Genomic DNA, 24,314 nt, shown 5'->3' on the forward strand with positions numbered 1-24,314 from the left:
TTACACCTCGTCAGAGGAGGAAGAAGACCGTTACATCAACAGAGTACTGAGTAAATCATATTAACACTTAAAGTTCCAGTCAAAAGCTTGGACATACCCTCTCATTCTAGGGTTTTTCTACATTTTAGAATAATAGTGAAGACATCAAAACTATGAAATAACACATACGGATGTATGTAGTAACCAAAAAAGTGTTAAACAAATCAAAATAGGCCAGGTACTTCTTGACACACCCAGTTCAAAGCCACTTAAATCTTTCCCATTCACCCTCTGAATGGCACACATACACAATCCATGTCTCAATTGTCTCAAGGCTTGGTCAGTCTATGTCATGGAAAGAGCAAAAGTTTTGTACACTCACAGTGCATATCAGTACACTCATAACAACCAAGCATGACGAAACTTCTACTAAGCCTGATCTAAATAGCAACCCATTTTTACCTTGACTAAATTTAACACTCTCTCATGACACCCATACAAGTCTCCTCACTTGCTTAATAATTAATGATCTGCTTCATGTGGAGAGATTTTGGGTGGAGTAACACTCTCGCTTTGCCTCTTCCTCTCTGGTGACAGTGATGTAGTCTCGGACATTCCAGACCTTGGAGCATCGTAAGCTAGGCAAGCAAACCATCTATCTAGAAGAGAGAGACTAATAGTGATGCACAAACTAGTCCTATTTAAAACGTCGCCATCTCCTGGCAGCATTTACCAGCCAGTGTCACGACTTCCACCGAAGGTGGTTCCACTCCCTGTTCGGGCGGTGCTCGGCGGTCGGCATCGCCGGCCTACTAACCATCACCGATCCATTGTTCCTTTTCCATTTGTTTTGCCTTTGGTTCTTTCACACCTGGTTTTCATTTGCTTTAATTTCTGTGTGTATAATTACCCCTGTTGCCTGCTTAGGTTTGTGCGGGATTATTCGTGTCATGTTGCTCGTTGAGGTTGTGCCTCAGTTATTATCACGTATTATACCGATTGTGTGTAAGTTTAAGGAGCGTTGTTTTTCCTCCTTCCGTGAGTAACTGTGTTCTCGTTTGTCGTGGGCGTTTATTTGGTATTGTACCTGACCCTATTGTTGTGGACATGCCTATTAAAAGAGGCTACTTGGACATCTCTGCTCTCCTGCGCTTGACTCCTTCACATACCTCTAAATACAATATCGCAACAGCCAGATTAAGTAGCGTGAAACTCAGCAAAAAGCTTGAAAATCCCATACATTTTTGCCCTAAATTTATAACAGAAATGATAACTGAACATGATTCATAGATTTTTTTTTGTTCGTTTTGGAGTCAAAGATAATCGTTTCTGTATAGTTTTATTTTTCAAAATGGGTTGGTCAAATATTTAATTAACTTTTTACTCAATCATTTTTTCATGATTAGTTTAAAAAAAAAAGTTTCTGCTGTGGTTTACTATAATAACCTTGGTGTGTGCTGGGGCCAGAGTGATAGGGCTATGACCGTTTGGGGGTAATTGTCGTGCAGCCAGGCAGACAGTCATCATGTTATCCATCTCATCTCATGTCTGGAGCTTCCAGCTGAGACCTGAGCAGGCAACACACATTCCAAAGCGCTGACTCATAGTGTGCGTGTGTGTCTGTGTATCACAGTTACTGGAATACCCCACATATCAATACTCTTACACATGTTCAACTCTTACTCGAGCCACTGTAGCAGATTACTCTTGAACCAAATGCCAGATCAGTAGCATTCCTGTACCCTCACAGATTTTCTTATAATATATTAGCGGATTTACTATTTATTCAGCCTTGTACATTATCAAGAATAATCGTTTACAATAACAACAAACACTACATGACCAAAAGTATGTGGACACTGCTATAACAGCCTCCACTCTTTTGGGAAGGCTTTCCACTAGATGTTGGAACATTGCTACGGGGACTTGCTTCCATTCAGCCACAAGAGCATTAGTGAGGTTGGACACTGATGTTGGGCGATTAGGCCTGGCTCGCAGTCGGCGTTCCAATTCATCCCAAAGGTGTTTGATGGGGTTGAGGTCAGGGCTCTGGGCATGGCAGTCAAGTTCTTCCACACCGATCTCAAGAAACTATTTCTGTATGGACCTCGCTTTGTGCATGAAAAAGGAAAGGGCCTTCCCCAAACTTGCCACAAAGTTGTAAGCACAGAATTGTCTAGAATGTCATTGTATGCTGTAACGTTAAGATTTCCCTTCACTGGAACTAAGGGGTCTAGCCCGAACCATGAACAGCCCCAGACCATTATTTCTCCTCCACCAAACTTTACAGTTGGCACTATGCATTCTGACAGGTAGCGTTCTCCTGGCATCCGCCAAACCAAGATTTGTCCTTCAGACAGTGAAGCGTGAGAAATTACTCCAGAGAACATGTTTCCTCTGCTCCAGTCCAATGGCTCTGAGCTTTACACCACTCCAGCCAGGAACTTGGCATTGCTCATGGGGATCTTAAGCTTGTGTGCGGCTGTTCGGCCATGGAAACCCATTTCATGAAGCTTCCGACTAACAATCCTTGTGCTGACGTTGCTTCCAGAGGAAGTTTGGATCTCGGTAGTGATTTTTTTAGGAATGTTTTTTGACACCTTTTTCGTGGTATCCAATTGGTAGTTACAGTTTTGTCTCATCGCTGCAATGCCTACACGGATTCGGGAGAGGCAAAGGTCAAGAGCCGTGCGTCCTCCGAAACACAACCCAGCCAAAACAGAGACTGGACTCGAACCAGGATCTTCAGGGACACAGCTCACACTGCCATGCAGTGCCTTAGACCACTACGCCACTCAGGAGGTCACCAGCAATCCTTTACTGTGAGCTTGTGTGGCCTGCCACTTCGCGTCTGAGCCGTTTTTGCGCTTAGACCTTTTCACTTCACAATAAGAGCACTTAAAGTTGACCGGGGCAGCTCTATCTAGCAGGGCAGAAATTTGATTAACTTATTTATTGGAAAGGTGGCATCCTATGACAGTGCCACGTTGAAAGTCACTGAGATTGTCAGTGAGGCCATTCTACTGCCAGTGTTTGTCTATGGAGATTACATGGCCGTGTGCTCGATTATATGCTGAAATAGCCGAATCCACTCATTTAAAGGGGTGTTCACATACTTTTGTATATATAGTGCAGTTTTATGTGCATGATACCTTACAGTTTGTTCGGAAAGAATTCAGACGCTTTGACTTTTTCCACGTTTTGTTATGCTTCAGCCTCATTCTAAAATTGATTAAAAAACAAAAATTCACTCATCAATCAACACACAATACCCCAAATCTTAAATACTAAAATGTACATACAGTACCAGTCAAAAGTTTGGACACACCTATTCATTCAAGGGTTTTTCTTTATTTGTACTATTTTCTACATTGTAGAATAATAGTGAAGAAATCAAAACTATGATATAACACATATGGAATCATGAAGTAACCAAAAAGTGTTCAAATATATTTTATATTATAGCCATCCTTTGCCTTGATGACAGCTTTGCACACTCTTGGCATTATGTAAACCAGCTTCACCTGTTAATGCTTTTCCAATACTTTGAAGTTTGTGGAAATATGAAAGGAATGTAGGAGAATATAACACAATAGATCTGGTAAAAGATAATACAAAGAGAAAAGCAACCGTTCTTTTGTAAAGAAATGTACCATCATCTTTGAAATGCAAGCGAAAGGCCATAATGTATTATTCCAGCACAGGTGCAACTTACGCGGCAGCGTAGCCTAGTGGTTAGAGCGTTGGACTAGTAACCAGAAGGTTGTGAGTTCAAACCCCTGAGCTGACAAGGTACAAATCTGTCGTTCTGCCCCTGAACTGCCCCACTGTTCCCAGGCCGTCATTGAAAATAAGAATATGTTCTTAACTGACTTGCCTGGTTAAATAAAGGTAAAATTAAAATAAAACATTTAGAATTTGGCCACTAGATTGAAGCAGTGTTTGTGCAAAGTTTTTGACTGATCCAATGAACCATTGCACTTTTCATGTTCAAAATTGTGCACACTCCTCCAATGGTATTCTTTCACTGAAATAGCTACTGTAAATTGGACAGTGCAAATAGATTAACAAGAATTTAAGCTTTCTGCCAATATCAGATACATGTATGTCTATGTCCTGGGACATGTTCTTGTGTACTTACAACCTCATGCTAATCGCATTAGCCTACCTTAGCTCAACTGTCCTGTGGAAAGGACACCGATCCCAATTAAGTTAACCACTTATAAACTGCAGAGATTCTCTGAGTATTTTTAAATCCCCTAACACAGAAAGTCAACATAGTGTCTTACATCGAAAACCTCCCTGGTCTTTGTGGTTGACTCTGCTTGAAATTCACTGCTCTCTACGGGGCCTTACAGATAATTTCATCTGTGTGTTATATAGAGATGAAGAAGTCCTTCAAAAATCATGTTAAAGACTATTTTTGCACACAGAGTGAGTCTTACCTTGTTAAGTAAATTTTTACTCCTGAACTTATTTAAGTTTGCGATAACAAAGGGATTGAATACTGATTGACTCAAGACATTTCAGCATAATTCCATTGACATTATGGGGTATTGTGTGTAGGCCAGTGACACAACATCTCAATGTAATCAATTTTAAATTCAGGATGTAACACAACAAAATGTGTAAAAGGTTAAGGGGTGAGAATACTTTCTGAAGACACTGTATATTCTTAAGGAATCAATGGGTCCATATAATTAATTTCTAAGTCCAAAAATGAATGTAGCAACTGCTGACTTCCTTTAAACCTAACCTAACCTAACCTAACCTAACCTAACCTATGAGCTGGGTATTCAGCTTCAGTTAGCTTCACATTCCAGCTCAGGCTTCATCAGTATTGCGATAGTGGATATTGGCCGTCCGCCTGCAGCTAACTCGACCAGGCTTGTAACTGTGCATGTCGGACATGGCTAGTCAAACACCAAATTCTTCATTGAGACAATGCTGAAACATCAACCCATCGGCGAGTCAGTGCCACATTTTCATTTGTGTCGATATCAAAATTAAACAAAAGTTATCTTGCAAATTTATCAGGCTATGGTAACTTTATTTTATTACTAATTGTTAGTGCTGTTTTTGGTTGTGCTTCTCAATGCAGAAGCACCTTACTTCCCACTCCTATTGATAAAATATTTTTACTAAAGTTTTACTGTGCGTCAAGAAGAAGTCTTCACGGATATACCTTAACCCCGATTACTCGAGATCCGACCCGGTATCCGAACAGGTCGGATCCAAAATTCTGTAGTTAACCCTCGGATTCCAGATTGGATCATGCTCGGTGGCCAAGGACCTCGGATCTGTCTGAAAATACGTGAAATACTGACCAGATCAGAAATTATATTTGAAGAATAAATATTCTGATGAAAATAAATATCCTCTATGAATCACATTTGCTATACATTGCAATTGGTTCAGTCAAAAGCATTCATCTCTCTTCTCTGCCTGCTTCTCTCTCTCTCTCTGAGCTTGAGCTCTCTCTCTATAGCTAACTTGCAATATTTTTTCAACTGGGCCCTCACTGATTCCCGTGCCAATGAACAGATACAGCTGTATTTGTGTGGTCAGGTAGCCTATTTGAGTATGTTTCCCCTGGAGATATGGGATCAGCAATATGTTGCTATTTCACACCATTTTTTTTTAATCAAAGCAGACATTGAATATCCCTTTGAGTTATTACTTACACTTTCGACGGTGTAGCAATACACTTAGTCACAACAAAGATACTGGTGTCCTACCTAAGATGCTGGAGAGGAAGGAAACCGCTCAGGTTACAGTTTAATGGCTTTAATAGGAGAAAACTGAGGATGGATCAACAACATTGTAGTTACCCCACAATACTAACCTAAATGGCAAAGTGAAAAGAAGGAAGAAGAAGAAGGAAAGAAGAATAAAACATATTCCAAAACATGCATCCTGTTTGCAATAAGGCACTAAAGGAAAACTGCAAGCATGTGGGAAAGAAATTAACTTCATGTCTGGAATATAAAACATTGTGTTTGGAGCAAATCCAACCCAACACACGACTGAGTACCACTCTTCATATTTTCAATCATGGTGGTGGCTGCATCATGTTATGGGTATTCTTGTCATCTTAAAGGACTGGAGAGTATTTGGGGGGATAAAAATAAACAGAATAGAGCTAAGCACAGGCAAAATCCTAGAGGAAATTCTTTCTAACAGACACTGTGAGACAAATTCACCTTTCAACAGGACAATAACCTAAAACACAAGGCCAAATATACACTGGAGTTGCTTACCAAGATGACATTCAACGTTCTAATTACAGTTTTGACTTTGAAATTGGCTTGAAAATCTATGGCAAGACATCAAAAGGGCTGTCAAGCAATGATCAACAACCAACTTTAACTCTACCTACATGTACATATTACCTCGACAAACCGGTGCCCCCGCACATTGACTCTGTACCCGTATTCCCTGTATATAGCCTCACTATTGTTATTTTACAGCTGCTCTTTAATTATTTGTTTCTTTATACGTATCTTTCTAAAAACTGCATTGTTGGTTAAGGGCTTGTAAGTAAGCATTTCACTGTTGTATTTGGCGCATGTGACAAGTAACATTTGATTTGATTTTGAACTTGACAGATCTTGAAGAATCTTTAATACAATCATGTACAAATACTGTTCAATCCAGGTGTGTAAAGCTCTTAAAGGCTTAAAGACTTATCCAGAAAGATTCACCGCTGTAATCACTGCCATGGGAACATGTATTGACTCAGTGCTCTGAATACGTATGCAAATGAGACATTTCTGTATTTAGTTTTCTATAAATTTATCAAAAATATCTAAAAACACATTTTTACTGCTTTGAACCTACCGTAACTTAGAAATTCCTCATGAGCTTAGTTCAACTGTCGTTCCCCTTCAGAAGACAAAATATAAGCTTGTTTTACTCCAATGTTTCTAAACAAAGTAAACGTAAAGAGACACTGTAAAGTCTCAAAACATGGTTACAACTATTTTGTTTCTACCAAAACAGTGGGGGGAGACACTTTGTTATTGTTTCAACTGCTGACCTCAATGTGACTTAGATTTAAAAGGAATAGCGCTGAGACTAGTGCAAAAAATATGGTGGAAAGAAACTCTCTTGCCTAAGTTTACACCAATCCAATGCCTTTTCACCTCAGTAGGACATGTAGGAAGAATCAAGTCAGCTACCTAGTGATTTCTTTCCGTTAGCTAGTGATAACAGAAATACTGGACTTAATGACAAGATGCGTGTGTTTCCGACCTACCAATGGGATTCGTTGCCCACATGGCGGAACGGCAGGCTGTTGAGCTCCTGCGTATTCTTCTCTTTGGATTGGTGGATACATGTAGGTATTTGAATACTGCTTGAATATTTGATACGGGGTGTTGACGTCAACCGCCTGTATTCATTGGAGAGTGAGATGGTATGCTAGCCTCATGAATATGCATTGACCGAAAAGCGACAACTCCAATATCAAGTGTTTTTTCTCAAAGTTGCCGTGACTTCACATGCATCACACTTACACTGAGTATACCAAACATTAGGAAGCTTCCAAATACCTTCCAAATATTGAATTGCCCCCCCTTTTACCCTCAGAACAGCCTAAATTTGCCAGGGCATGGACTCTACAAGGTGTCGAAAGCATTCCACAGAGATGATGGCCCATGTTGACTCCAATGATTTCTACAGTTGTGGCAAGTTGGCTGGATGTTTTTTGGGTGGTGGACATTCATGAAACACACGGGAAACTGTTGAGAGTGAAAATCCCAGCAGCGTTGCAGTTCTTGACACAAACCGGTGCGCCCTGTTCAAAAGCACTTAAATCTTCTGTCTTGCCCATTCACCCTGTGAATGGCACAAATACACAATCCATTTCTCAATTGTCTCAAGGCTTAAAATTCCTTCTCCACCCTTCATCTACGCTGATTGAAGTGGATTTAATAAGTGACATCAATAAGGGATCATATCTTTCACCTGGTCAGTCTGTCATAAAAATAGCATGTTATGTTTTAAATACTCAGGGTATCTGAGAGATAAATAAACTTTACAGAGAGAGAGGGTGTGTGAAAGAAGTTACGACTAAAATATCTTACTGATTTTAAAACAAAGTTAAATTCTGAACCAATGCACTTACTCCAGAAATAACAAAAGTTACAGTAAATATCCAACCAAAACCAATGAATTCCTATAATTTACCATGTTAAATATTACTAATATGGGAGAACAATATTTTTTTGTGAACAAACGTTTTGTTTTGTCATTATAATAAGGTTGGTAGCAAAATGTAAAAATTGCTGTGGAAATCTGTTGCAGCTTAAGTTGACTACCTAACCCACAATGCAATGCTCTCTCTATGGGCTGGTAGCTAGCTAGCAAAAAGTAGCTACACACAATAATAACAAAGTTAATATCAACATGCGAAGTATGTACATTCGCTGTAAATTAGCCTAAACATTCATAAAGACCTAATATTATTAGTTACTGGGGAAAAAAATGAAAATCACAAAATTTGGAGTTGCCAGGTTTTCATCCAACCGCGACAGTATAATAATATAAATCTATGTAATTGAAGTGATTTGGTCAAATGTAAGTTACTTTCTTCAGAAATTACTTGGGTAAGAATAAAGCCCACAGTAGCACATTAATACCCACCTATGGGGAGTGAGTCAGACACAAAACAGGGAAAGGGAATATACTTTCATTTCAGGAAGCAGGTTACTGCACATTACTTTTAACCAAATAATGGTTTTAGAACCAAAACATCTGCAGGAACGTTGTGTATCCTAATCAGCAAAATTACTGACATTAGCAAAAATTGTTTTGGTAAGAGGGCAGTCGTACATTTTTGGTTTATCATCCCAGCTATAGTTAGTGTTGTCTATCAAATTGTATATGCTTATTAGCCAACCTTGCTCTCCCCTTTCTCCTCAACGGCCTGACAAGCACTGGCACACGCACATGATGTGCACACAGATGCGCCTATGTGGTTGGACAGCTCTCTTGAACGAGTGCATCGAGTATTATTTGATGCTCATTTTCTTATATATATATATTTTTTAATTTACCCCCCTTTTCTCCCCAATTTCAATCTTGTCTCATTGCTGCAACTCCCCAATGGCCTCGGGAGGCGAAAGTCGAGTCATGCGTCCTCTGAAACATGATCCGCCTAACCGCACTTCTTAAACACACGCTCCTAATTATTACATTATCCAAAATGATTGTCGTTTTTAATTAAACAGCCATTTCCGTCAGAATGCTAGGAATGCTAGGAATGCTAGGAATGCTAGGAATGCTAGGAATGCTAGGAATGCTAGGAATGCTAGGAATGCTAATGCGAAAGCAACCCATTGGATTCGACACTTCTGGTAGCTTCTAACACTAACACACGTGTCGCATTTTCATAGAATACAATGGGCTGCATTAGCATTAGCTGGCCTGGCATGCTGATGAAAGTCTGAAAACTACCAGTATGGGTCGTTCCACCTAAAACTTCACAAGAAGAGATTGACACCCACCATCTGAGATTGTTCTGAAATCATTTTCAATCAGTTACACATGAGGAATCCAAAGACAATGTCAAAAACCACCCAGGGACCTCACCACACTCCACACCAATCCAACCCCAACAACACGTATATTATCAGTTCTCCATGTTGAGTAGTATGGATCTGTGGCTCACAATAACTTTTTTCTTCATCCTATGGAATGTATTCTCAGTGAATTTGGTGATGTTTTTTCCCCCTGTTCGGGAGAAGTTAGTTATTGAAGTTGTTGGGTCTCTTTCTACATCCTGATATTACCAGGTTCTGACTACTGGATATTAAGCAAGAAGATAAACGAAACCAAAGCATGGTTTGTGGTCCTACCTGCTCCGTAGAGCCAAAAACAAATATGTAATTTTGTAATTTGGGTGAACTATCCCTTTAACAGTCTTTAAGAAATAATCACCTAATAGCAGGAACATTACCATCTCTAGTGGTCAGAATCTGGTAATATCAGGATGTAGAATGGGACATAATCTCAACAACTTCAATGACTAATTTATCTCAGTTTGTTATATCTGGAGTACTTCTCCTGTCCTATTCGGTGTCCTGTGTGAATCTAAGTGTGCATTCTCTAATTCTCTCCTTCTCTCTTTCTTTCTCTCTCTCGGAGGACCTGAGCCCCATGACCATGCCCCAGGACTACCTGACATGATGACTCCTTGCTGTCCCCAGTCCACCTGGCCGTGCTGCTGCTCCAGTTTCAACTGTTCTGCCTTATTATTATTCGACCATGCTGGTCATTTATGAATATTTGAACATCTTGGCCATGTTCTGTTATAATCTCCACCTGGCACAGCCAGAAGAGGACTGGCCACCCCACATATGCTCTCTCTAATTCTCTCTTTCTTTCCCTCTCTCGGAGGACCTGAGCCCTAGGACCATGCCCCAGGACTACCTGACATGATGACTCCTTGCTGTCCCCAGTCCACCTGACCGTGCTGCTGCTCCAGTTTCAACTGTTCTGCCTTATTATTATTATTCGGCCATGCTGGTCATTTATAAACATTTGAACATCTTGGCCATGTTCTATTATAATCTCCACCCGGCACAGCCAGAAGAGGACTGGCCACCAAAAATAGCCTGGTTCCTCTGTAGGTTTCTTCTTAGGTTTTGGCCTTTCTTGGGAGTTTTTCCTAGCCACCGTGCTTCTACACCTGCATTGATTGCTGTTTGGGTTTTTTTGCTGGGTTTCTGTACAGCACTTTGAGGTATCAGCTGATGTACGAAGGGCTATATAAATAAATTTGATTTGATTTGATCTCAAAAGGGGGGGGGGCATCACCAAACTCACTGAGAATACATTATAGGATAACAAAAAATATTCAGAGCAACAGCTCCATACTACTTGTCAAACAGAGGACTGATACTGAAAGAAATGTAAACGTAACATGTAAAGTGTTGGTCCCATGTTTCATGAGCTGACATAAAATATCTCAGACATTTCCATACGCACAAAATCCTTATTTCTGTCAAATGCTGTGCACAAATTTGTTTACATCCCTGTTGGTGAGCATTTCTCATTTGCCAAGATAATCCATCCACCTAACAGGTATGGCATATCAAGAAGCTGATTAAAAAAGCATGATCATTACACAGGTGCACCTTGTGCTGGTTACAATAAAAGGCCACTCTAAAATGTGTCGTTTGTCAACACAACACAATGCCACATATGTCTCAAGCTTGGAGGGAGCGTGCAATTGGAATGATGACCTCAAGAATGTCCACCAGAGCTGTTGCCAGATAATTTAACATTGATTTCTCTACCATAAGCCACCTCCAACATTGTTTTAGAAAAATTGGCAGTACGTCTGACCGGCCTCACATCTGCAAACCATATGTGCAACCACGCCAGCCTGGACCTCCACATCTGGCATTTTTACCTGCGGGATTGTCTGAGACAAGCCACCAGACAGCTGATGAAACTGTGGGTTTGCATAACAGAAGAATATCTGCACAAACTGTCAGAAACCACTCAGGGAAGCTCATCTGCGTGCTTGTTGTCCTCACCAGGGTCTTGAGCTGACTACAGTTCATTGTAGTAACCAACTTCAGTTGGCAAATGATCACCTTTGATGGCCACTGGCCACTGCTGGAGAAGTGTGCTCTCACCCATGAATTCCGGTTTCAAATGTACCAAGCAGATGGCACAGTGTAGTTATTCCATCCGTAAGGCAATCAAAGAGGCAAAACGTCAGTATAAAGACAAAGTGGAGTCGCAATTCAACGGCTCAGACACGAGACGGATGTGGCAGCATCTACAAACAATCACGGACTACAAAGCTACGTCGCAGACACCAACGTCTTGCTTCGGAACAAGCTAAATACCTTCTTCGCCCGCTTTCAGGATAACACAGTGCCACCGATGCAGCCCACCACCAAGGACTGTGGGCTCTCCTCTGTGGCTGACGATAGTGTGCTTTGAGAAGCTCGTTTAGGATCATATCACTTCTACCTTACCTGACACCCTAGACCCACTTCAATTTGCTTACCACCCCAATAGATCCACAGATGATGCAATCGCCATTGCACTGCACACTGCCCTATCCCATCTGGATGAGAGAAATACCTATGTATGAATGCTGTTCATTGACTACAGCTCAGCATTCAACACCATAGTGCCCTCCACGCTCACCATTAAGCTCGGGGCCCTGGGTCTGAATCCTGCCCTGTGCAACTGGGTCCTGGACTTCCTGATGGGCCGCCCCCAGGTGGTGAAGGTAGGCAACACCTCCACTACGCTGATCCTCAACACAGGGGCCCCACAAGGGTGCGTGCTCAGCCCCCTCCTGTACTCCCTGTTCATCCATGACTGTGTGGCCACATACGCCTCCAACTAAATCATCAAGTTTGCAGACAACACAACAGTAGTAGGCCATATTACCAACAATGACGAGACAGCCTACAGAGAGAAGGTGAGGGCCTATCACTCAATGTTGACAAAACAAAGGAACTGCTGATGGACTTCAGGTAACAGCAGGGGGAGCACACCCCTATCCACATCGACAGGGCTGCAGTGGAACAGGTGGAAAGCTTCAAGTTCCTCAGTATACACATCACTGACAGTCTGAAATGGTCCACCCACACAGACAGTGTGGTGAAGAAGGCGCAACAGAGCGGGGAAGAAGGCGCAACATATATGTATATACTGTATTCTATTCTACTGTATTTAGTCTATGCCATCTGACATTGCTCATTCTAATATTTATACATTCCTTAATTCCATTATTTGACTTTTAGATTGTGTGTATTATGTGTATTGTTATGAATTGTTAGATATTACTGCACAGTTGGTGCTAGAAACACAAGCATTTTGCTACACCTGCAATAACATCTGCTAAACTTGTGTATGTGACAAATACAATTTGATTTGATTTGAATGTCTGAACATTGCATCCAAAACTAAACTTGTCACAATCAGGACATAACTTTGTAAGGACTGTGTCATGACGTGGCCCTCTTTGGGTACAGCGAGCACCATCCCCCTCCCTCTCTCACCACCTTTCTCTCTTCCCCCTACACCCAGGCTCTGTTAGGCAGGTCATAAATTCCTAGAGGAGTTTCTCTCCTCATGGCCAGACAATATAGAGAGAGTGAGTTTCACAGGAGACGAAAGGAAACTCTTCCACATCACAAAACTTGAGAAATGAACAATGTCCATGTTTTGGAGAATGTGTACATGGTCAGGGGAGAATCCAGCTACGAACTGGTCCGTTTTGTACAATTTTGTGAGACAATACAGTCACATTACCATAACTCTGTTTATATTAGAGTCTCCATTGTGAGGCTTGCATCTAATTGTTGTATGAAATGAATGAGTAAAGATGAAACTATTTGTGAAATTATGTAATGTGATTTTAAACTGTTTAATGAAAGAGAATACAATTCCCTTTAAAGTGTAACTAAATCATTGGCCCGCCCCATGAGTACAGACATTGATCTGGCGTCATGGGACAGCCCCTTTCTACTGTTACAAATATAACCCCCACCTGGATGAATTCCCTTTAGACCAGCTTACCTCGATTACCTGGAGAGGGCTGAGGTTTGAGACCAGACCAGTACCTTATCACAGAGGGAGCTAAGATTTGAGTAGATTGCTGAATCTTTTAACCATACCACGTGGTTAAACTCTGAGACTATCGTACCAACAGAATAAGAGCAAATCTTTGATACTAATTACTAGTCTGCAGCTAGGAATTCTATACCATTGAATGCGAAGGCCGACAACCGCCAAAACATCTATCCTATAACAGCATTTCTGAATGGGACTCTGACCTATCCATTCTAACCATGGAAGAGAGAGAGAGGGCAGAAAACTCTCCAACAGAAAGATGGACAATTCCAACAGAGATCACAGTGACACGCTAAGTGTGAATATATTGGTTGCATTTATTCCTGAATGAGTGAGCTTTCATGAGAAAAGGATTAGCATTTCAATGAATATGATTATCAAGTGTGTAGTGACTCATTTGCGTAATTCCCGCCTTTCTCAGTCTACACCCACTTCCATTTTGTCCATCAAGCCGTAATATCGGTTTAGCCCAATAGGGCACATCCCCTATCATTTCCTTGTAACCATATCTACTTTTTTGTATGTGCATTTCTGTAATTATTTAGTTAGTTAATTTAATAAAACCTATTGAGGCGATAGGTTCCCCTACGGGAACTCCACCCCCCCGTTCAGCTGAAAAGGTGGCGCAGGAAATGCAAAAATATTCTTTAGAAATATTTAACCTCCACACATTAACAAGTCCAATACCTCAAATGAAAGATAAACACCTTGTTCATCTACCCAGCGTGTCACATTTTTTACATGTTTTACAGCAACATATATTTATGTTAAACCACCACCAAACCAAAGAAAAAACGTAGCCATTTTTTCCAGCAAAAGATAAAAATCACAAAAGCAGGATAAAAAAAAATCAATCACTAACCTCTTGAAAATCTTCATCAGATGACAGTCATATGACATGTTACACAGTACATTTATGTTTTGTACGATAATATGCATTTTATATCCATAAATCTCGGTTTACATTGACGCCATGTTCAGAAAATCTTCCAAAATATCCGGAGGAATTATAGAAAGCTACGCCAGATAACAGAAATACTCATCATAAACTTTGACTAAAGATACATGTTCTACATATAATTAAAGATACACTGGTTCTTAATGCAACTGCTGTGTCACATTTCTTTTTAACGTTACGGAAAAAGCCGAACATTGCAATAATCTGAGACGGCGCTCAGACGTAACAATATTTCTCCGCCATGTTGGAGTCAACAGAAATACAAAATTACAACATAAATATTCCCTTACCTTTGATGATCTTTCATCAGAATGTAGTGCAAGGAGTCCTAGTTCAACAATAAATCGTTTTGTTTCATAATGTTCAATTCTAGTGTCCAAGTAGCAGCATTTGCTACCACTTTCAGCTCACATGCCCAAAAAATGACTTCTGGTCCAGGATAACTTTGCATGAAAACTTCCAAAACTTCCAAAAGACATATTACAGGTCGGCGAAACTGGTCAAACTAAGTGCAGAATCAATATTCAGGATGTTATAATCATATATATCCAATAGCATTCCAACCGGATCATTCGTTTTCATCTGGGGCTGATTGGAACAGCCGTAGCACTCAAAGACTAATGCGCCACAACAAAATGGCATTCTTTTGCGACACCGACTACTTTCCTTCCCATTAGGTCAAAGTTCACAGCAAATGCTCCATTACACTTTCTGCTGAATGAGGACATCTAGTGGAAGAAGTGTTTCCAGATCCATAACTTGTTGGGAAGGGAGGGGGCGATGACATCAAAGTTGTCCCAACTTTCAGGATTTCAATACTTGTTTGGAAGATTGCCTGCCCTGGTGAGTTCTGTTATACTCACAGACATAATTCAAACGGTTTTAGAAACTTCAGAGTGTTTTCTATCCAATATCAATAATAATATGCATATATTAGCAATTTAGGACAGATTTTGATGCAGTTCACTATGGGCACGCAATTCATCCAAAGTGGAAATACTGCCCCCTATCTCTAACTGGTTGTAAATAAATGATTGAGACAGTTGATGTATGGATGATTCATAGTGAAGACTGGGTTTGTGCAGATAACCAACAATTTATGACATTTGGAATGAGACTAATGTGAGGTAAAGAATAATTCATTAATTAGAATACTAAATGATCAGATATTAAAATATCTGAAAAGTTGTAATAGGAAAATTATAATTTTGTAATCTGAATATTTTCCATGGTGCCCCGACTTCCTTGTTAATTACATTTACATGATTACAATAATCACATAAAATTAATTACAGAGAATTGATTTGATCAAATAAGTCTTCAGTTTAATGATGCCAAAGACATGACAACTGTGTTTGTGAAAAATGTTCCTGTGAATAATCGGTGTGGATAGCTCAAAGCTGACAGTTGCGTCAATCGAACCTGGACACTCTACCTAATGGTCTAATCAAACTGGTTTGAACGTAAGCTGCAGGGACCACTGTAGAATGATCACACCTGTTTGTTGGTACGTGTGAAAAGGTTAATCAAATCAAAATATATATTTTTTTGTATTTGAAATTCTTCAAAGTAGCCACCCTTTGCCTTCATGATAGCTTTGCATACTCTTGGCATTCTCTCAACCAGCTTCATGAGGTAGTCACCTGGAATGCATTTCAATTAACAGGTGTGAAAAGTTCATTTGAGGAATTTATTTCCTTCTTAATGCATTTGAGCCAATCAGTGGTGTTGTGACAAGGTAGGGTTGGTATACAGAAGAAAGCCCTATTTGGTAAAAGACAAAGTCCATATTATGGCAAGAACAGCTCCAATAAGCAAAGAGCAATGGCAGTCCACATATACTTTAAGACAATAAGGTTTTCAGGATTTTTTTTTGTTTCTTCAAGTGCTACGATGAAACTGGTTTTCATGAGGATCGCCACAGGAAAGGAGGATCCAGAGTTACCTGTGCTACAGAAGATAAGTTCATTAGAGTTACCAGCCTCAGAAATTTCAGCCCAAAATAAATGCTTCGTAGAGTTCAAGTAACAGACACATCTCAACATCAACTGTTCCAAGGAGACTGTGTGAATCAGGCCTTCATGGTCGAATTGCTGCAAAAGAAAAACACTACGAAAGGATACCAATATGAAAAAATGAGGTGTGATGCTGTGCTTTTCTGGTGACATTGCCTGTGATTTATTTAGGGTTCAAGGGACACTTAACCAGCATGGCTACCACAGCATTCTGCAGCGATACACCATCCCATCTGGTTTGCGCTTAGTGGGACTATCAATTGTTTTTCAACAGGAAAATGGTCCAACACACCTTCAGGCTGCGTAAGGGCTATTTGACCAAGAAGGAGAGTGATGGAGTGCTGCATCAGATGACCTGGCATCCACAATCACCCGACCTCAAACCAATTGAGATGGGTTGGGATGAGTTGGACCACAGAGTGAAAGAAAAGCAGCCAACAAGTGCTCAGCTAATGTGAGAACTCATTCAAGACTGTTGGAAAAGCATTCCAGATTAAGCTGGTTGAGAGAATGCCAAGAGTGTGCAAAGCTGTCATCAAGTCGAAGGCTGGCTACATTGAAGAATTTTGATTTGTTTAACACTTTTTTTGGTTAATATATGATACCATATGTGTTATTTAATAGTCTTCACTATTTGAATACAATGTAGAAAATCATTTTTAAAACTTGAATGAGTAGATGTGTCCAAACTTTTGACTGGTTCTGCATTTCATAAAAAATGAGTAATAAATCTTATTTGAAATATTTAGTAAGCGGTGTATAAAAGAGATAATGCCCTCATTATCCATAGTTTTGTAACTTCCTTTTCTACTGCTGAAATGTTTGAAAAATGAAATGCATGCAGGATGACTTTTGCAACGCAGTCTTGTCCGGAAGATGTCCCACAGAGTCACCATTGAAATGAATTACTTCCAGTGGAACAAAACACTGCGTTGCTTTGCAATGTGCACGCGGCGAACTTTGACGACTCTGGACTAACAGATAACGGTGATACTGTACGAGTGCCAACTCGGTCTCTCCTGTCTAAGCTCTTAAAAGTTTCTCTCTGCGTCCCCTTTATTGACTAGTTCCCCCATCTACTGTCACCTTCTGACTGTTCAATCGAGATTTTTTTTTAAATTAAATGTTTATTACCACTCCCCCAAGGTAGCAAGCATTCTTGGAGCAGTGGAGTCCTGGGTTCGATACCTACCTCTCAGTGCTGTACACCTAGAATTACACTTTTCACACATGATTATTCAGGCACAAAAATACACACACAAAGACGCACTCAGTCATACAAATACCCCTAAGTCTCTCTCTCTCCCCATTCATTCCTTCTTGGTCCAATATAAGAGAGAGAGGAAAATCAACAAGCTCAGCTCCTACATCACCATAGTTGCTATTTTAATAATGTAGCTAAGCTTTTTCCAGCCTTTTACTTAGGGGAGAACTACTATTTATTTTCACTGGATCTGCCACACGTTCAGCAAGGGAGAGCACATATGTATATTGCTAAACCCCACAGTTTTCCTTTACACCAGAGAACACACACATGTGAATGAACACACAAACACACACGCACGCAGGCTGTGCCCATTCACCCACCCCACATGTAAGGAAAGAACAAGTGACATTTAACTGCAGGCACTGAGAGTGTGCCCACTCACTCTGACAAAGAGTGTGTGTCAGAGACACAGAGAACAGATGGAGTGAGTGAGTGTGTAATAACATGCGTTGATGATTGATATTTCTCGAACACCAGAGCCCGTTCCTCCACTGGAAAAGGCAGAGAGGGAGAGAAGACATCGTATTCACCTGATGCCAGACCATAATATTATGACTGTGCTCGTTTACATTTATTGGTGGGTTTAAGCATGGTGGTAAAAGCATGGTTACAGGAAGCAGCTACAACGATGTTTTTCCCCCCCTGGAAAAGAGCCTGTGTTCTAGTAAAACTTCATTTGAGGGGGGTGCTTATTCAGAACACAAAGCCTGCCTTGGACTTCACCACACACAAGCATGCAAACACAAATGCACACACGCACAGACTGACAAACATATGCAAGACACATACACACACGCACACACATACTCTCACATACTCTCACACACACACACACACACACACACACACACACACACACACACACACACACACACACACACAGCAGATTGTATTACTGGAACAACTGGGAGAGAAAACCAGGGTTGGATAACAAGCGGAGAGAAAAGCAGGGTTGGATAACAAGCGGAGAGAAAACCAGGGTTGGATAACAAGCGGAGAGAAAACCAGGGTTGGATAACAAGCGGAGAGAAAACCAGGGTTGGATAACAAGCGGAGAGAAAACCAGGGTTGGATAACAAGCGGAGAGAAAACCAGGGTTGGATAACAAGCGGAGAGAAAACCAGGGTTGGATAACAAGCGGAGAGAAAACCAGGGTTTGAGAACAAGCGGAGAGAAAACCAGGGTTGGATAACAAGCGGAGAGAAAACCAGGGTTGGATAACAAGCGGAGAGAAAACCAGGGTTGGATAACAAGCGGAGAGAAAACCAGGGTTTGAGAACAAGCGAAGAGAAAAGCAGGGTTGGATAACAAGCGGAGAGAAATCCAGGGTTGGAAAACAAGTGGAGAAAAAACCAGGGTTGGATAACAACCGGAGTGAAAACCAGCGTTGGATAACAAGCGGAGAGAAAAGCATTGTTGGATAACAACCGGAGAGAAAACCAGGGTTGGATAACAAGTGGAGAGAAAAGCATTGTTGGATAACAACCGGAGAGAAAACCAGGGTTGGATAACAAGTGGAGAGAAAACCAGGGTTGGATAACAACCGGAGTGAAAACCAGGGTTGGATAACAAGCGGAGAGAAAAGCATTGTTGGATAACAACCTGGAATGAAAACCAGGGTTGGAGAACAAGCAGAGAGAAAACCAGGGTTGTATAACAAGCGGAGAGAAAAGCAGGGTTGGATAACAAGCGGAGAGAAAAGCAGGGTTGGATAACAAACGGAGAGAAAACCAGGGTTGGATAACAAGTGGAGAGAAAAGCATTGTTGGATAACAACCGGAGTGAAAACCAGGGTTGGATAACAAGCGGAGAGAAAAGCAGGGTTGGATAACAACCGGAGAGAAAAGCAGGGTTGGATAACAAGCGGAGTGAAAACCAGGGTTGGAAAACAAGCGGAGTGAAAACCAGGGTTGGATAACAAGCGGAGAGAAAAGCAGGGTTGGATAACAAGTGGAGAGAAAACCAGGGTTGGATAACAAGCGGAGTGAAAACCAGGGTTGGATAACAACCGGAGTGAAAACCAGGGTTGGATAACAAGCGGAGAGAAAAGCATTGTTGGATAACAATCGGAGTGAAAACCAGGGTTGGATAACAAGAAAAGCATTGTGGAGAGAAAAACCAGGGTTGGATAACAAGCGGAGAAAAACCAGGGTTGGATAACAAGCGGAGAGAAAAGCAGGGTTGGATAACAAGCGGAGAGAAAAGCAGGTTGGATAACAAGCGGAGAGAAAACAGGGTTGGATAACAAGCGGAGAGAAAACCAGGGTTGGATAACAAGTGGAGAGAAAGGCATTGTTGGATAACAACCGGAGAGAAAACCAGGGTTGGATAACAAGTGGAGAGAAAACCAGGGTTGGATAACAACCGGAGTGAAAACCAGGGTTGGATAACAAGCGGAGAGAAAAGCATTGTTGGATAACAACCTGGAATGAAAACCAGGGTTGGAGAACAAGCAGAGAGAAAACCAGGGTTGGATAACAAGCGGAGAGAAAAGCAGGGTTGGATAACAAGCGGAGAGAAAAGCATTGTTGGATAACAATCGGAGAGAAAACCAGGGTTGGATAACAAGTGGAGAGAAAACCAGGGTTGGATAACAACCGGAGTGAAAACCAGGGTTGGATAACAAGCGGAGAGAAAAGCATTGTTGGATAACAACCGGAGAGAAAACCAGGGTTGGATAACAAGCAGAGAGAAAACCAGGGTTGGATAACAAGCGGAGAGAAAAGCAGGGTTGGATAACAAGTGGTGAGAAAACCAGGGTTGGATAACAAGCGGAGTGAAAACCAGGGTTGGAAAACAAGCGGAGAGAAAAGCAGGGTTGGATAACAGGCGGAGAGAAAACCAGGGTTGGAGAATAAGCGGAGAGAAAACCAGCGTTGGATAACAAGCGGAGAGTAAACCAGGGTTGGTTAACAAGCGGAGAGAAAACCAGGGTTGGAGAACAAGCGGAGAGAAATCCAGGGTTGGATAACAAGCGGAGAGAAAACCAGGGTTTTATAACGAGCGGAGAGAAAATAAGGGTTGGATAACAAGAGGAGAGAAAAGCAAGAAGACGGATACGTTGTCTTCTGAGGGATGACATGGTGGAGAGACCTTTTAATTACAAATAGATTAAGCCTTTTGTGATGTTGTTGTGTGGTCTCTGTAAACTTTCCCAAGATTTGTTTAGAAATTTGTGTGGATGTCCTCCTTTTGTTTGTCTTCCAGAAGACGTGAGGCTGACTCTCTCTCTCTCAGAGCGCTGGCCAATGTTTGGACTGAGAAACAGAGAGCAGTAGACTACTCAGGACAGGACCGGGGGGAGTAGAGAGCGAGAAACTTGGGCTGCATCTCATGCCCATGTTGACCAGCTTTCGTGTGACGACACAAAAAGATATGTACACAACTAAAAGAACCACATACTAAATTGTTAAGTTTTACCACATTTACTGTAATAGTGATGCTATTTCTATAAAGTGGATCCAAGTCAGGTTAAATAAAAAGAGGAGAGGGAAGGAAACCACTCTCTGGAATGAGGCAACCCTGTAATATTCCATATGTTCAATATGAATAATAAAATAATGTCCATACACAGATCGAGTTGATGGTCAGTGTCACTGTCTCCAGTGACTGTAACTCCTTTTCGACTTTCTTTCAGATGTGGAAGGGTACACGCCTGTTTGGTTGGCATGTTGGCTGGACTTGTGTAGTTTTCGCTGGAAATATGCCTGTTGCTTGGATTTCAGATAACTCCAGTGATCTTCCATGATCAAGAAGGGCGGTTAAAGTCATGTCAGGTTGTTTCAGTGCTCTCCTGCGCAGCCTGGATGAGGTACAGCTTTGTATCAATTGTGCTTTGATCTCCATGTCAATATCTGCAAACTCACAGTTCTTTCCCAACATGCGAAGTCTGGGGTGGTAAGTATCTAGGTTCTGAGTGGCTTGTCTGAATATATACAATTCAAGTCGGAAGTTTACATACACTTTGGTTGGAGTCATTAAAACCAGTTTTTCAACCACTCCACAAATTTCTTGTTAACAAACTATAGTTTTGGCAAGTTGGTTAGGACATCTACTGTGTGCATGACACAAGTACCTTTTCCAACAATTGTTTACAGAGAGATTATTTCACTTATAATTCACTGTATCACAATTTCAGTGGGTCAGAAGTTTACATACACTAGGTTGACTGTGCCTTTAAACATCTTGGAAAATTCCAGAAAATGATGTCATGGCTTTAGAAGCTTCTAATTGACATATTTTGAGTCATTTAGAGGTGTGCCTGTGGATGTATTTCAAGGCCTACCTTCAAACTCAGTGCCTCTTTGCTTGACATCATGGGAAAATCAAAAGAAATCAGACAAAACATTGTAGACCTCCACAAGTCTGGTTTATCCTTGGGAGCAATTTCCAAACCCCTGAAGGTACCACGTTCGGCGGCAGGGTAGCCTAGTGGTTAGAGTGTTGGACTAGTAACCTGAAGGTTGCAAGTTCAGATCCCTGAGCTGACAAGGTACAAATCTGTCGTTCTGCCCCTGAACAGGCAACAACCCACTGTTCCTAGGCCGTCATTGAAAATAAGAATTTGTTCTTAACTGACTTGCCTGGTTAAATAAAGGTTAAAAAAATAATATATATATATATATAAATAAATAAAATACCGCTCAGGAAGGAGATGCGTTCTGTCTCCTAGAGATGAACGTACTTTGGTGTGAAAAGTGTAAATCAATCCCAGAACAACAGCAAAGGACCTTGTGAAGATGCTGGAAGAAACAGGTACAAAAGTATCTATATCCAAAGTAAAATGACATAACCTGAAAGGTCGCTCAGCAAAGAAGAAGCCACTGCTGCAAAACCACCATAAAAAAGCCAGGCTACGGTTTGCAACTGCACATGGGGACAAATATCATACTTTTTGGAGAAATGTCCTCTGGTCTGATGAAACAAAAATAGAACTGTTTGGCCATAATGACCATCGCTATGTTTGGAGGAAAAAGGGGGAGGCTTGCAAGCCGAAGAATACCATCCCAACCGTGAAGCATGTGGGTGGAAGCATCATGTTTGTGGGGGTGCTTTGCTGCAGGGGGGACTGGTGCACTTCACAAAATAGATGGCATCATGAGGTAGGACAATTATGTGGATATATTGAAGCAACTTCACAAGACATCAGTCAGGAAGTTAAAGCTTGGTCGTTAATGGGTCTTCCAAATGGACAATGATGCAAAGCACACTTCCAAAGTTGCAGCAAAATGGCCTAAGGACAACAAAGTCAAGGTATTGGAGTGGCCATCACAAAGCCCTGACCTCAATCCTATAGAACATTTGTGGGCAGAACTGATCAAGCGTGTGGGAGCAAGGAGGCCTACAAACCTGATTCAGTTACACCAGCTCTGTCAAGAGGAATGGGCCAGAATTCAGCCAACTTATTATGGGAAGCTTGTGGAAGGCTACCCAAAATTTAAAGGCAATGCTACCAAATACTAATTGTGTGTGTGTAAACTTCTGACCCACTGGGAATGTGATGAAATAAATAATAGCTGAAATAAATCATTCTCTCTACTATTATTCTGACAATTCACATTCTTAAAACCACTTAAGCTTAGGGCTTACTTTTTCGAACATTCTGTTAAAAATCGTGCAACATTTCAGCGTCCTGCTACTCATGCCAGGAATATAGTATATGCATATGATTAGTATGTGTGGATAGAAAACACTCTGACGTTTCTAAAACTGGTTAAAGCACGGCTGTGACTATAACAGAACGTGTGTTTCATCGAAAAAAAACAAGGAAAAGTGATCACCAAAAAGTGGAAAAAAATATCAATGCGCCACTTGCATGTATTGTCTAGGGCACAGCAAATTAGATGGGCCGAGACTACAAGTCCTACAGCTTCCACACGATGTCGCCAGTCTTGGCAATTGCCTGGGAGTTGTTCCTTGGTCGAACGAGGAAGAGAGACCCCATTCCTTCCGGTCTCCGAAAGGATGTTTTGGAAGAGAGATTTCCGACCATGATTTGAAGACGTGGAGCTATTGAATACACATAGCCCCGTGATCAATTTGATAGATTATTAACGTTTACTAATACCTAAAGTTGGATTACAAAAGTATTTCTCAGTGTTTTGTGAAAGTTTATTATCGACTTTTTTAATTTAAAAAAATGACGTTGCGTTTTAAAACTGTGTTTTTTTCTGGATCACACACTTTTCATAGATCGATATTTTGGGTATATATGGACCGATTTAATCGGAAAAAAAGACCCAATAGTGATGTTTATGGGACATATAGGAGTGCCAACAAAGAAGCTTGTCAAAGGTAATGAATGTTTTAGATTTTATTTCTGCGTTTTGTGTAGCGCCGGCTATGCTAATTATTTTGTTTACGTCCCCTTCAGGTATTTCGGGGTGTTGCATGCTATCAGATAATAGCTTCTCATGCTTTCGCCGAAAAGCATTTAAAAAATCTGACATGTTGGCTAGATTCACAATGAGTGTAGCTTTAATTCAGT

This window comes from Oncorhynchus keta, chromosome 17 (assembly GCF_023373465.1).
Source record: "Oncorhynchus keta strain PuntledgeMale-10-30-2019 chromosome 17, Oket_V2, whole genome shotgun sequence".
NCBI lineage: Eukaryota > Metazoa > Chordata > Actinopteri > Salmoniformes > Salmonidae > Oncorhynchus > Oncorhynchus keta.